The sequence below is a fragment of the Equus caballus genome, chromosome 23 (assembly GCF_041296265.1).
Source record: "Equus caballus isolate H_3958 breed thoroughbred chromosome 23, TB-T2T, whole genome shotgun sequence".
Taxonomy (NCBI): domain Eukaryota; kingdom Metazoa; phylum Chordata; class Mammalia; order Perissodactyla; family Equidae; genus Equus; species Equus caballus.
Genome location: NC_091706.1, coordinates 45,016,247 through 45,031,013, shown reverse-complemented (window position 1 = coordinate 45,031,013; position 14,767 = coordinate 45,016,247). Strand labels below are relative to the sequence as shown.

The 14,767-nt window shown below is 35.2% G+C and overlaps 1 long non-coding RNA gene across 1 annotated transcript in view; it reads right to left on the bottom strand.

Annotated features, from left to right (window-relative positions):
- Positions 1-14,767, bottom strand: part of LOC138920371 (uncharacterized) — a 125,783-nt gene that overhangs the window by 61,111 nt on the left and 49,905 nt on the right. The gene's annotated exons all lie outside the window — the stretch shown is intronic.

Sequence of the window (14,767 nt, the reverse complement as noted above, 5' to 3'; positions counted from 1 at the left end):
GCCTTTACAGACACTACTAAAATTTTTTCAAGATTATGTTCACTTCAGCTGTTGTAATGAACTTAGATATCCTTGACTCGTATTTTTCTTAGTGGCCTGTGGTGAAAGGCTGACAGCTGACTATGTAATGCCAAAAAGCATTGTATCCTTGCATAAATACCAGAAGGCAATGCCTGTAATTTTATGACTAACACAAGAGGAAGGATAGCTAGAAGTTCATGGACTTCGGCATACAACAGGCTTGGTTTGAAGTCTATATTGTCCACTAAGTATCTATTATATCATATGCATGATGTATACAGTGTATATTATCACTGTATACACTGCTGGCATGTAAATCCAGAAGTTTGACTTAAATATAAAAACAGGTTCCAATTAGAAGAATGAAACAAGGAATAGGTACCTAAGAAAATGCTAAGTCTAACAGGCAGCAAAAGCCAGTGTCTAGGGGATAAAGTAGAACACAGAATTTAGCCAAATTGATAGTAAACATCAAAACCCACCACCCAGAAGAAAAGTAACAGCTACAAGTAGGAGTGGTGGCAACAATCACCTTGAACGTGAGCCAACCTCTTCTCAGAAGAGGACCTTTGTAGCTTTCCATGCAGAGACAGAACTTGTGATAATAAACTTGCTGTAGAAAACTACTTATATTCTCAAGAGGAGTTCAGAAGCAGAAAGCTAAGGGGGTTCTGACAAATGTCCTAACGACATCCAGCTAAATATTAGAACAAATGAGTCCTCTTCATTAACATCATCTAATTTGACATAGACCCAGCAAAGAAACTGTGGCTGAGAATGTATAATGATTTGCTCCTTTCCTTCAGAATATTTTACCAAATTGCATGAGAAGGCGGAAACTTTTATAGCTTTTCTAGGTAATCTTTAATCCTCTCTGTGAGGGGATTCAAGGTAGATTGTTTTCTTTTTTCGCATCTTTACTTGCCTGGGCAAGTTAAACATTTCGCATGACTGACATATCTGACAGACATTACATCAATGAGAAGGTACTTCTCCAAAACATTATGGTGAATTTCTATTATGCCAGTTATCATTTGAAGATACAACGCCTTCTTTTCCTTCAACCCAGCTGTCAGCTTTTTTCTTTCATTTCATTTCCACAAAGGTAATGGGCATCACTGACAATTTCCATTCGGAATGTTGAATAGGAGCTATTTATGCTTCTCAGCTGAGAAGCGTTAGTGCTGTGGAGCTCCTGTTTCATCTTATCACCTTTTGTCAATGGCTTGAGACCATTTTTATTTGGAAAATTTACACATTTCTAAAACGAACAAGCAGAAACAGCTTGTTTTATTAATAAATTCTTAATAGTTGCCATCCTCAAAGGATTTCTATTCTGAATAATAATTTTCCATTTTAGCACATGTTCTTATTGAAATACAGTTTATTTGTCCCAATTACAATTTTAATGTTTTTTAAGGCAAAAATTAAAAATATAGAGCCAGAGCTGAGATGTTTCATTTGCTCCAGTTAACCTTACAGACGACATTCATTTAACCATAAAATACAAAATATTAAAAATATATGAAGAATCAAAATGCAACTTTAAGCAAAACTTTATATTTCTTATGTAAAAATGAATATTTACCTCTTAAATTATTTAGCAGGTTTGAACTTTTAAAAATTTTTTCCACCGATTATGTTTGTAAAAGTTGATCTTAGGGCTTTTGTACAAGCTATTTCCATTCCTTGGAACACATTTTCTCCTATTCATCACTTAAGTCCTATTCACGCCTCAATTCTCATTTTTTCTTTTTTAACTAAAAGCCTCTCCTTGAACCTAATCTACATTAGGGCCCCTGTTATGCTTTCATACATAGCTCACACATTCACTCTCCTCGTGTGATTACTTCTTAACATTTGCCTCTAGTACTCTTACGTAGACCGCATAAAGGCGGACTACACAGTGATACCCGTGAGTGTGTGTGCATGTCTCTGTGTTATCTTGTTTCTGATATTAAATTTGAATACTTTGTAATTTAGTATGTCCTAGCCTAATCAAGTATTTATCTCCTGAATATGTTTAATTTATCTTTCATCATTCACTTAGTCTTTTATTCACTCTCTTGGTAACTTATATTGAGTGCCTACTATGTGCTAGATATGGTGCTGAGTAATAGAAACTTAGTGTGTGAGATTAACTCAGCACTTGAAAGCTACCAGATTCAGGTGTGAGGAGATAAAATAGAAAACACAACATATCGATAGTACACTAATTGTTATGTTAGAGGTAAGCAAAAAGAAGGAGAACTTACATCAGGTAATATAATTCAAGTTAGTACTTTTCACAGGAGGTCATATATTAAATTTTAAATAGAAATTAGCCAATTTGAGAAAGATTCCAGGGGACACAGAAAGTGATGGGATGGTTAAAATATTTCAGATAGAGGATTTGAATTAGGCAGTAGCTGAGCATGCCCTTGGGCCTTTAACCTTCGTTGTTTTCTCTATCAGAAACACTACTCTAGTAGATGGACAAATGGTTAACTTCTTGAAGTTTTTTAATGCAAATTTTACTTCAATAAGTCTTCTTTGGCCAATCTATTTAAAATTGCAGTTTTGCAGATGTCTCAATGTCCCTTGCCCTGCTCTGGTATTAACATATTTTTAAAATTCTATTCATTTATAAATTTTTTGAGGAAGTTACATATCTATGACTTGCTTTTATTCATTTGTTATTATGTCACTAATTTTCTTTTTTTTTTTTTCTGCTTTACCTCCCCAAACCCCCCGTACACAGCTGTATATCTTAGCTGCAGGTCCTTCTAGTTGTGGGATGTGGGACGCCGCCTCAACGTGGCCTGACAAGCGGTGCCATGTCCGCTCCCAGGATCCGAACCCTGGGCCGCCGCAGCGGAGCGCGTGAACTTAACTACTCGGCCACGGAGCCGGCCCCAATATCACTAATTTTCATACAGTCTATTACATGAAGCTATTGTTCATTCATTTTCACTGCTAAATATGATTTTCCATTTGATAAATATACACAATTAATTTTTTTGTTTTCCTTTCAATGGGCCTTTGCACCGTTTCCAGATTTGTGCTATTATGAAGAGAGATGCTACATATAATCCTTTTTATATCTTCAGATCCACATGGGTCAGAGTAAACTTTTCTGATTCTAGGAGCAGAATTGTTGAGTCATATGGTAGGGGGAAGTTCTGCCTTTAAATGATGCTAAATTGTTTAACTAAATGTTTGTAACAATTTACACATCCATCAGTAATATGTAAAATCTTTGTTTCTGTTCTCAAGTCTTCTCTTTAAGTCATTTCTCAGCCTAATCTAAGAACATAATCTGGGAACACGCTCAATCCAGATATGTACCTCTGACATGTGGTAGGGTACTGAGTTTCTGATGAGGTTTAATTTCCATACGTGTCAGATTTTCTTGAACTTATGATTTGGTGGTCACTCATCAAATGATGTGATGTGACTGCAACCGTGCAGCAACATTTGATACTCTGCAAATCACATATATAAGCACTGCAATAGAGACAAATATTAAGAGAAGGATTCTGAGTATAGTTGGTAGCTCACCTTTAAGCCAGATCACAGTGCACCCAAATAAAAGCTAGAATCTAGATCTTATTTCCAAACTAAAACCCTCAGAACTAGATATGGGTATTAGATGGCCAAGAAAATAAAGAATAAGAGAATGAAGATTAAAACTGATGATTTGTGTTGGTAGATTTTGTTCCATTGGATTTAGGAAGAAGCTAACTTCACTCCGGAATCTATTAGATCTGGAATGACTGGATCTGAAACATCATTGGTGGAAAATTTCTCTTCCTGAAAATCATCTGATACTTTAAGCTTGAAGTCTCTGGCTAGAATAGTTTTCCAGTATTCCACGAATTCTTGAAAAATACGCATCTGAGATTCATGGCCTTGTAATTTTATAGCTGTGTTTGCTTTGATAGTACCCGATAATATCCTGTATGGGGGTTCAAGGGCTATCTTTCTTTGATGTCTCTTCCGGAAAACAGTATCTGGATTTTAGGTAACACAGAGGTTCTTTAGGGGGATTTTGAGGAAAATCTACCTTTATCAATTGATGATAACAGAGTGTGAATTTCATAAGCCACTTGCAGTATTTTGCCAAGTCCGCTTGCAGCAGAGCAGAGTCTAGTGTCAAAGCTGGTATTACTACATGCATGAGCAACTTGTTACAAATTCATAAAGACAGGAAAAAATCAGACAGTGGTAGTCGATTTCATTTCACAGAAAGCCTTTGGCACGGCTTTTTGCACATGGAAGTTTGAGAGTTTTTGAATGTTTTCTATTTTTAATTCAGAATTCCATTTGTTCTATTTTTTCAGAAGGTTGCTGTAATAGGAACAGCAACGTTTCTTAGTAAATGTCAAGGCTTTTTAAAGATTTTAAGTGAAACTCCCAGTAAAATGGGAACACAGTTCCTGGAGAAAAAGGTTGGAATTCTCCAGGACAAGAACACAAATCAAGCAATTTGGTTTTGGTTGTTACTATCAGAGTCACGAGTTTCCAGCAAGGAAGAGCTCCAATCCATTTTGGGAACAAGGATGCAATGAACAAAATATATTAAAATCCAATGCATGGGTATAGTTCTATAAAATCTGCTTGGAAATATTCAAACGAACCCTGAGCTGAGGTGGGTTTTCTAAGTCCAGCCTTTACAGTTTTACAATGATTATATGGGTAACGCACAGGATATGAATTAAAGAGAGTATCAGCTCTTTGAGTAAAGTTAAACCAATAATGTTGGTGAGCTGCATTGGTTGCCTTTTCTGTGGTGAGTGATTTTATGCACAATTTTTGCAAGGTTTCTTGTGAGACCATTGGCACCATATAAGGTGCCTGAAAGCACCATCCTGAAAGCACCAGAGATGATTATCAAGTAATATACAAAAGTAATCGTTTCTAATTATGGAGTCAGAATGATTGGCATTCCATCACAGCCTCTGTGAACTTCTTCACAGATTTTGTTCTTGGGGTAATGTGGGGGTAGGACTGAGTCTTAGTTATAAACCTAGTTGATAAACTAGAGTATGTGCTTTAGCCTCCATGTTACTACTTTATGATGGTACTTTCTTACAGAGAAATAGAGCACTTAGAAATTCTTTAATCTGATGATGTTTCCAAATTGGGGTATCTACTGAGGTCAAGAACACACAGTCTTTTCAAAATGATGTATTATTAAAGGCACACTTGTTCTCACTGAACCTGCTTATTTGGAGTTGAAAATCTCTAGTAAGTGTTTCTTACCTGGTATTGCCTCTAGAAAGGCATTTTTTTTTGATGGGTAAGGCAACTGCCTCTGGAAAGGCAATATTTTTGATGGGTAAGTTGAGGCCTTTTGTAATGTATATAGCCTGAGAGTTTACTATTTCAGTCATAAACAAACAGAATATATTTGGATTTTGTAGAGGTTGTGTAATGATCTCAGGAATTTGGGTAATTCCCAGACAGAATCTAGTCAAGAATAAGGCTGTTGTTCCTCCAACAGTGGAGGGAATGGAGCATGGTTTAGATTTTTACAAAGATGGATGGAAATGTGAAACAGGAAGCAATATAATTTAACAAACGGTCATCCTAATTGCTGAGAAATTGTACTTTTTGTTGAGCAATAATTAGTATACAACTTGAAGGAGCATCAAATTTGAGGGAGACCCTAAAATCATGTCAGTAGAGACATTCATTAATTTAACTACAGCTTCTATTTCCCTGAGACAAGATGTACAGGCTCTTGCTCCTAATTAAGAGAAATGTCATGACAGTCTACCTATTTCTAATCATTTCCATGAAGTTGAATCAGAACACCAAAGACTGTCCGCATCATTCATGTAAAATAGGAAGAAAGGTTTATGATAGTTAAGGCCTAGGATAGCAAGTGGTCAAAGTGTTCATTTTTTTAAAAATTGCCTGTTCGTCTTTAGGTTGCAAAGGAAGAGTACTGGATACTGAAGAGTTGGTCACATCATATGGCATGGCAATTTCAGGGAAGTTGGAAATTCACAATCTGCAATACTAAGAAAGTCACAGGAATCTTAGTTGACAGCAGCCTGCCTGGAAAGTATTTGAATGGCTTGTAGTATTCCAGAAATGAGGGATTTATCATTTCAAGACAAGAACAGACAGAGAGGCAAATAGTTAACAACCAGGAAGATTTTTACCAAGAAAAAGAGATTTTTACATATGCACAGTCATTTGAAAGCATCCCTTATAGACTGGTCTTCCTTTATAGGAGGCAGAACAAACTCAGCATTTGGGAAGCCAATGGAAATGAAACACAACTTGGATGCAGCCTAGGACCTACCTCACTGTCATGAACACAGAGTCCTGAGAAGGAGGCTCCTGGGACCTCAAGGGAGTATGCCCTTCTGGCATCGAGGGTCGTGACATATGGAAATGAGGTAGTCTTGACTGGCACTTCATGAGACTCAAGGATTGTCAAAACTCCCACAAACACAACCAGAAAAATGGCTCTTTTAGTAAAATTAAGGCTATTAAGTTTACCTCAACAAGCAAAAACACTACCATGAGTCTTGTAGTGTGTCAAGATTATTTTCCCTAATATCTGAAAATTGATACTCCTTTAAAAATGTGTTTTTTCATTGCCCCTTCACCATTACTTTTATTAATTATTTCTAACACAATATATAAAAATAATAAATCATGTAAAATAAATAACATAACAGCATTAGAGCTGATATTAACTGAGCACCTAATATGTGCTGGGCGATATGTAAAATGTTTTGCATATTTGTTTTTCTTTTATTTCTCATAAAACCCCATGATGTAAGATATAGTACAGAGAAGAAAATTCAGATACAGAGATCAAATTGCTATAAATGTTAGAACGAAGGTCGGAGTCAGATCAAATACCTGTTAGGTAGCGAGCACTGCTCCAAGCACCAGGGATTCATCAGCTAACAGAAAGACGAAAATACTTTCTCTGTAGAGCTTATATTCTACTGAATAGAGAAAGAAAACTTAAAAATAAGAAGGGAAAGAGAAGGTGATAGTCACAATGGTGAAAAATAAAGAAGCAAAGAGGATAGAGTAGGAAGGGGAGAGTAGGCAAGTTCAATAAGATGGTCAGAGAAGGCCTATTGACAGGAGACGTTTGTGCAAAGAGAGGGATGAGTCGAAGGGGTAAGCCATGGGGATATCTGAGTGAAGGGAATTACAGCACAGTTGGACAGCAAATAGAAAGGTCCCAAGAGAGGGCATTCCTGACTCATTCCAGAAATAGTGCTGAGACCAATATGGCTGTTGGAGAGAGAAATCAAGGAAGAGTTAATGGGAGGTCAGATCATAAGGTCTGTGGAAGCAGTTTTGTTCTTATTTTAGAGACATTGTCTTTTATTCTGAAAGGCCTTGGGAGACATCAAAGGATAGTGACACAACCTGACTTCCATTTTGATAATCTCTTTCTGGCAACTGTGTTCAGAATCGTTTGTAGGCGCACAAGTGAAAGCAGGGAAACTATAGAGCAATGATGGTTCTTAGGCTATTCCCAGTATAAATCCATTCTTCCCTTTATGCAGCATGGTTTGGGCCTAGGGCTCTCTAAACTTGCTGGCTTCCAATTAGTTGTGCCAATAGTGGTGTTACAGGTCCTCTGGAAGCCAAGGAAGAAACGAATGACACTTTTCTTCCCCTTTGCTTCTAGCCCCCTCAACCAGACCCCAGCAGTTCAGTAACAGTTAGTTTAGTAGTGCTAATTGATTCCAGTTTGTAGTTTCTTCGAAGCTCCAAGAACCTGCCTTCTTGTGCCTTCTCAGGGCTCCAGTATTGACACCTTGGTGGTCTGAGTCCCAGACCTATTAGTACCTTCCTTTGAGTTCTTGGGCTATCTGGATTTTGTCTAAAGCACCAGTGAGAGCTCATGAAACGCATACACAAGCCCTAAAACTGAAAAGAAAAGTAAGAGAGTGGTTACTATAAATGTGAGAACAATTTTTGTACTCCACAAAGGACAGGAGGATCCAGAAGGGGAATGTTGGGAGGAGGGAGCTTCTGTTGTGATTTAAACTTTATTGATATGGGTGATGGTTTCACGCTTATTTGTGATTACTCACTATGCTGTATATTTCTGTTTTATACACTATCCTGTGTATATGTTATATTTCACAATAAAAACCATTGAAAAATATCAATGTGAATTTTAGAATTATTCTGTAAAGATGTAAACAATATCAATTAATTGCTTAACAGATCTAAAAATTGTCAAAACAAAAGCAAATCTGGGAAAACCTGGTGAATCTTTGGGTTAACCAAGTTCTCTCTTCATTCAAATTTGTATGTGATGGTTTCATATACTTGTTGTGAATTTTTTCCAGTCTTTTTCTGGTGCTATTGAGGTATGTGTATGATGTTTTTCTCCTTTAATTTGTCATTTCAATGAATTACATCTATAGAACTTGTAATGTTACATAAATCTTCCCTTCTCGGATTAAACACAATTTGTTCATCAGGGTTTGAGATTTAAGTTGAAGGAAGACTATCAAATACAAAATATCAATTGAATGTTAATAAGATTACTCAGACATCACTTTTTCATAATTCAGTTGATAAGTAATTTTACTGAAATTTTTAAATTCTTGTTTTGATTTATTCATATAAAGTACTGTATTTTAGTTTTTTAATATTTAATCTCATATTACATTGTAAATATATTATATGTGCATTCTACCTTTTTCTCTTTATCACTATCAAAGTTGTTTATTAATATTATTCTTTTAAAATGAAACTTTGCTAATCCTTTATGTCTTGTAATATTATTTTCCCATTCTAGCTTTTATTCTGTGATTCCTTTTCTAACTTCTTACCTGTGTGTGTAAAGCATTAATTTTCAGCTTTTCTTGTCTTCAAAGAACCATTCTTTAAAATACCACATTAGGAGTATTACTCGTTTCCGTATGTAGCATTTTTAATTTCATTGCCTTCTCAATCGGTTTTAAAATTTCATTTTTGGATTTTATATTTATAAATGTACAGTTTTTTAAGTTGGCTTTTGCTTACTTTTTAGCATAATTACATTGCGTGTAGTGGAGGCTGCCTCTGTGTTGCAATTATTTGAAATTTGTTAGTACTTGTTTCAGGATTTTATTTATTGTGATTTTTTGCAAATGTTTCAGTGTTCTTGAGAAGAATGTGTATTCTGTAATTGTTTGGTGCAGTATCCTATATGTGTGGTTGTTAATTGTGCATTTGAATATATTATAGCTTAATTATCCAAAATTGGGATATTTGTCTTGACAGCTCTCATAAGATAAAAATTTGTCAGTTTCCCTTTGAACTTCCATCAATTTTCATTTTATATATATTGAGACTCTCTTATTACACACAGATGAGTATAAAATTGTTATTGCTTTCTGAGCACTTGAACTCTTCATCATTGTATAGTGAATTGCACATGATGCTTTTGTATTAAAATCTATTTTGTATCAAATTAACATAGTTTTATTTTGCTTAACACTTTATGGGTTTTTTCCCCCACTAATTGACTTTCAAGCATTTAGCATTTAAGCTTTTTGGCTCCTATCTTGCACAAAGCCTGTAGTCTATTTTTGCATTTTCATCCAGACTGACCATTATTGTTGTTGTTTTAGTCTAGTCTGTTTAATTTGTTTGCATATGGCATTGTTACTGACATTTTGCACTTATTGCTATATATTGCGTCCATCTAAATTACCTCTTTTTTATCCTTCTTTTCTTCCCTTCAATTACCATATTACAAACTGATTAAGGTTGCCTCACGCATACCATTTTATTTCTTGATATCAATTAGGATGCTTTGAATTTTTAAAAACCTCTTTTAGTGTTTACCTTAATATTTTTACCTTGCATATTTATTTTTAACAATTCTAGAATACATCAATATTTTAATCTTCTCAAATAATACCAGGTCTTAAAAGATTTAACACCTCTTGTCTCCAAAGTTACATAATTTTAGTTCTGTTTTGTCTTTTTACTGTCAAATGCGTAAGTGATGTGTTCTGTAGCCTTAGAGTTTATTGATTGTTTTGCATCAATATTTTTAGACAAAAGTTAGATATTTTTAGAAATTTATGAAATTTAGGCTAAGATTTTATTAGAAAATAGCCTAAGTTAAAATTTATTTTATATTTGAGAAACATAATTTTATTCTGAATTATGTACCTTTTTATGAGCTGCCATGCATATGTTTCTCATATCTTGTTTCCCAGTAGAATCATCTAGGAGTATTTTAGATCATAACATTCTCAGTCTCCATCTTCAGATAATGTTATTTAATTGGTCTAATTGAAACCTGAGCATCCGTATTTTAAAGACAATCTCCCCCTCAGGTGACTACAAAGCAGCCAGGTTTAAAATAACAGGTCAAGCTGAATTGTGGGCTCTTTTAAATCTGAACAATAGCTTGCTATTCTTTGTATTCCTAGTACTTTACACAGTACATCAAATATAGTGGCTACAGGTTGGATAAATAAGTGAATAGCCACATATCATAATGATATTCAGAGCTTACAGAGTACCAAAATCCAGCATGTTGACACAGTCCTTCAACTTCAGAGAAGTTAAAAATTAAAAACAGAAGTAAACAACAACATCTGTTCACTTCTTGAAATAGTTTTATTTTTAGGTTATTTCAATGGTTTTATTTACTTTTTCAGAAGAGACTCATGTCCATCATAGTTTTCGATCGCCTTATTTTATCAATCATTTGAAACTGTTAGCCATTGTTAGTTTTTTACAATGCACCAGTTTATCTTCATTATATAAAAATCAGACAATTATTTGCTGATTATAACTGAACAAGTTTAAAGTGAGCGATATTTTTAAATGGAGGCAGCAGTTTTGACTTTTAGCTTATTCCACACGACAGCTGTGAACTAAGGTTTTTCAGAACCACTAGATCTCTGGTGAGGTGGGTAGGCTTAATTAATGCCAAATGATGCTCACACCAGGCAAGAGACTTCTTGCAGTGTGGGAGGAAGCAACACATTTAATCTGTTATTACTAAAGGAAATGTGATACCAGGACTGGATGATGTTGAAGGCACAAGGGCCTAGCTCTGGCAGACTGTCAGTTTAGGCTCATTTGCATTCAATTGATAACAAAGACATATTTAAATAAATTAAATACAAGCTTCATTTTGTGTTGGATCGATTGCTCTTAATTTTAGTTTCTAGCATTTTTTGAAAGTCAAATTCAATGTGAAGAGCTTCAGGGGAAATGTCATTCAGTAACAGCTCACCATTAGTTTAGATTATTTTGAATCTTCCTTGATTGTAAGCTTAAGTATGAAACCTTCTATTTTTTTCATTAATTCATGTTCCCAGTTGAGCATACATAAGCATGTATAATAAACAGAGTGCATATATATTTGTATATGTGTGTATAATTCTCATATATATAACTCAATTTTTAATTTCTCTAGACATATCTTTTCTGATATATCTGCCTAACTATAAATGAGGCTTGCAGAAATCTACTAATAAAATTGAAATTTTTATCAAGATTTCCTTGCAATTCTAACCTTTACTTTAATTCTAAACCTTTACTTTAGTCTTTAATTGCTTTGTTATTTGATACCTACAATTTTATAATTATTGTGTTTTCTTCATAAATTATGTACTTTATTGAGACCCAGTGTCCTTTGATGCTTCTCAGTGATTTGTACTTTAAAGGTCATCTTTTCTGTTATTTTTGCTATTATTTTAGTAGGCTTGACATTTGTTAGGTACTGTTCTTTGGACAACACCTGTAGAAAGGTGAGAAGACAGTATGGTATAGAAAGAGACATCTACCCACAGGACAGGCCCCACAGCACCAGCTCTCCCTATCAGGAGCTCTGAAGCTGAAATGACCCATCAGCTTTCTTTCACATTAACAAATGGCTAGGCCTTTATACCTCCACCTCCAGCAATCATTACATGTAAATAATGTGTCTGAGGTGCCCCAGAAGATGCTGTCAACTGAAAGCTGAAGGCTACAGTGCTTCTGCAGGGTGGCATGTCACCATGTCAACCACAAAGATTATTTCTGTAAAGTAATACCACTACCATTTTCTTTGTTTTTCATCTCTTGTTGAAGAACCACATTTCCATATGCTGTCATTGCTGTGTAGCCTCAAGAACATCCCTTAATATTTCTTCTAGCGCCAGTTTGCTGGTGAAACATTTCTTGTATTCCTTCCACGAGAAGTGATTTTTTTCTTTTTCATTCTTGAAGTATATTTCAGTTGGATGCAGAATTCTTGGTGGACAGTTTTTGTTTGTTTTGTTTCCTTTCAGCATGCTACAGCTGCTGCACAATTTTATAGCCTCCATAGTCTCTGATGAGGAGCCAGTGGTCAACCAAGTCGCTGTCCCCTCTATCTAATGTGTCTTCATTCTTTCACTGTTTTCAGGATTTTCTCTTTATCTTTGGATTTCATTAATTGTACTATGATAAGCCTAGGTGTGGTTTCATGTATATCCTGCTTTGACCTCACTGAGCTTATTGAAAATCTAAGTTTATTTCTTTCAACAAACTCAAGAAAATTCTGTCATTATTTCTTAAAATTCCTTTCCTGCTCCATTCTCTCACTCCTCTCCTGAGACTCTTATTACAAGCATGTTAGGATTTTTTATATTGTTCCACAGTCCCCTGAAGTTGTTCATGTGTTTTCACAATTTTTTTCCCTCTGTTTTTCAAATAAGGACAATTTCAGTTGATCTATCTCCACGTTAATTTACACTTTCTTCTGTCTTCTCCATTCTACTCTTTAGCACATCTAACCAGTTTTTAATTTCAGATATTATATCATTCAATTTAAGAGTTTTCCACTTAGTTTTCTTGTTCATATTTTAAATATCCTACAAAAATGTTCTAGCTTTTTTCCACTGTGCTCATGTTTTATTATACATCTTTTACAGTGTTTATAATTGTTGCTTTAAATTATTGTCTGATAACTCCAACATCTGTGTCATCTTTGCTTTGGAGAATTAAACACATTTTCCATATGGAGACTTATTTTGGATTGAATCCTGGCCATTGCGAGTGTTATATCGTAGAGACTCTGTACTCTGTTATATGCCTCAGAAGAGTGTGGAGTTGTTGTCATTGATGTTGTTGTTATAATAAAAAATTAATTTTGTTGCATTCAAACTGCAGTTAGCTAACTTGGATTCAGATCTGGTTGTTGGAATTATGTTCAAAGGTAGGAACCCACAAGTGGGAAGAAGCTAGAAAGTCTCTACTTCTGTGGACCTGGCATGCAGAGGCAAGCTTACTATGGAACCTCTGCTGATGGTTTTTCTGTTAGCACACATAGAGAAGGGCTCCTTTCTGCACTCCTTACACTTTCAGATGTAGGTAAGAATCAGCCTCCATAAAAAATTTCTTTTGTTTTTGGAAATCAGAGTATACCTCAATTCACCGTGAATGAACAAAAAGGGACTGATTCCCACAACGATCCCAGTAGTCAGAGATCTCTGAAAGCGGAACTCTGCTAATTTCCTTACACCTAAACTCTAATGCACTTCTCCTGATATTTTAACAGGTAATGAGGGAGAAAGCTCTGTCTTCTCTGCCAGTTTTATCTGCCAGGATCATAAGAGTGCTTCACTTCATTATAAAACGCTGCTGTGCAGATCCTAGAAATCTTTTGACTTTGGATAGGCAAATAACTTGAAGATGAGCATGGTGAAAATTCAACCGTATTCAGATCAGCATAATTTTAGAACCCACAGATTTTGCCTATATTCCCTACGCTGAGACTACATACAAAATTTGATCAGTAGGTTTCCATGGTTGCATGATTCTAATTGTTTGCATTTTTCTGGCACACCATGGCTAACTGTTCTGCTTCTGTAGTTGACCAGTTTTTACTTACATCTATCAAGCTGTACCCTGACCTTGGTCCTAGCACACTATAACTCACTCCACTGTATCTGACATTAAGTTTCTTGATAAATAAGAGTAAAACATTTCTATCTGCTCACTAAATACAAAAGGATCTACCTTTCTGGTCTATTATACACATACAGAGAAAAACGATAAACATTTACTTAAAAACTTCCAAATTCTTCTAAAACTATAAACATTTTGTTCTTTTCAAGTACAAAAATTAGTAACAGTTTTCCAAAAAATTTTTCGTTAACATTCATTATTCAAGGAGATGTGCCTAGGGCTTTCACGTCTTCCAGTGCATTGCTACTCGAAATGTTGTCCACTGGTCAGAGCCAGTCTGAGAACTGTTAGCTGCTGCTCTGTCACAAAGTAAGTACAGACATTGAGAGCTTTTCAACACATTTTTATAGAAATTTGTTGGAGCCATTCTTATCTGTAGAATGTGAAGATAATAAAAAGTGACAGTATATGAGTTTCTCTCATTTATTTTCTAGTAATTCCTTTTTATTATGTTTTATGAAGTTATTTGTCTGCCATAGATTGGAAATTTTTAAAAAATTAGCATTGTCTTTAACCAAAGACAAATGTCTTTAGCACTGCCTTAGCAACTGAGGACATGGCTGAAGTAGAAGCATATCGAGAGAAGCGTGCCTGCACCTGCTGGAGAATAACCAAAGAACTTCAGTATAGGAAGGATTTGAGACAGCAGAATTTAAGAGGATCATTGTACTGTCAAAGTGAACGCTGCCTGAAGACAAGAAAACCCACTGCAAAGACTAGTGTGTGACGTGGGAGATGAGAGCCTGGTACAAAATGATAGTGCAGTAGAAAAAGTGGAAATAAGACTTGAGAGATCTTATTAATAAAAAAATGTCAGGGCCGG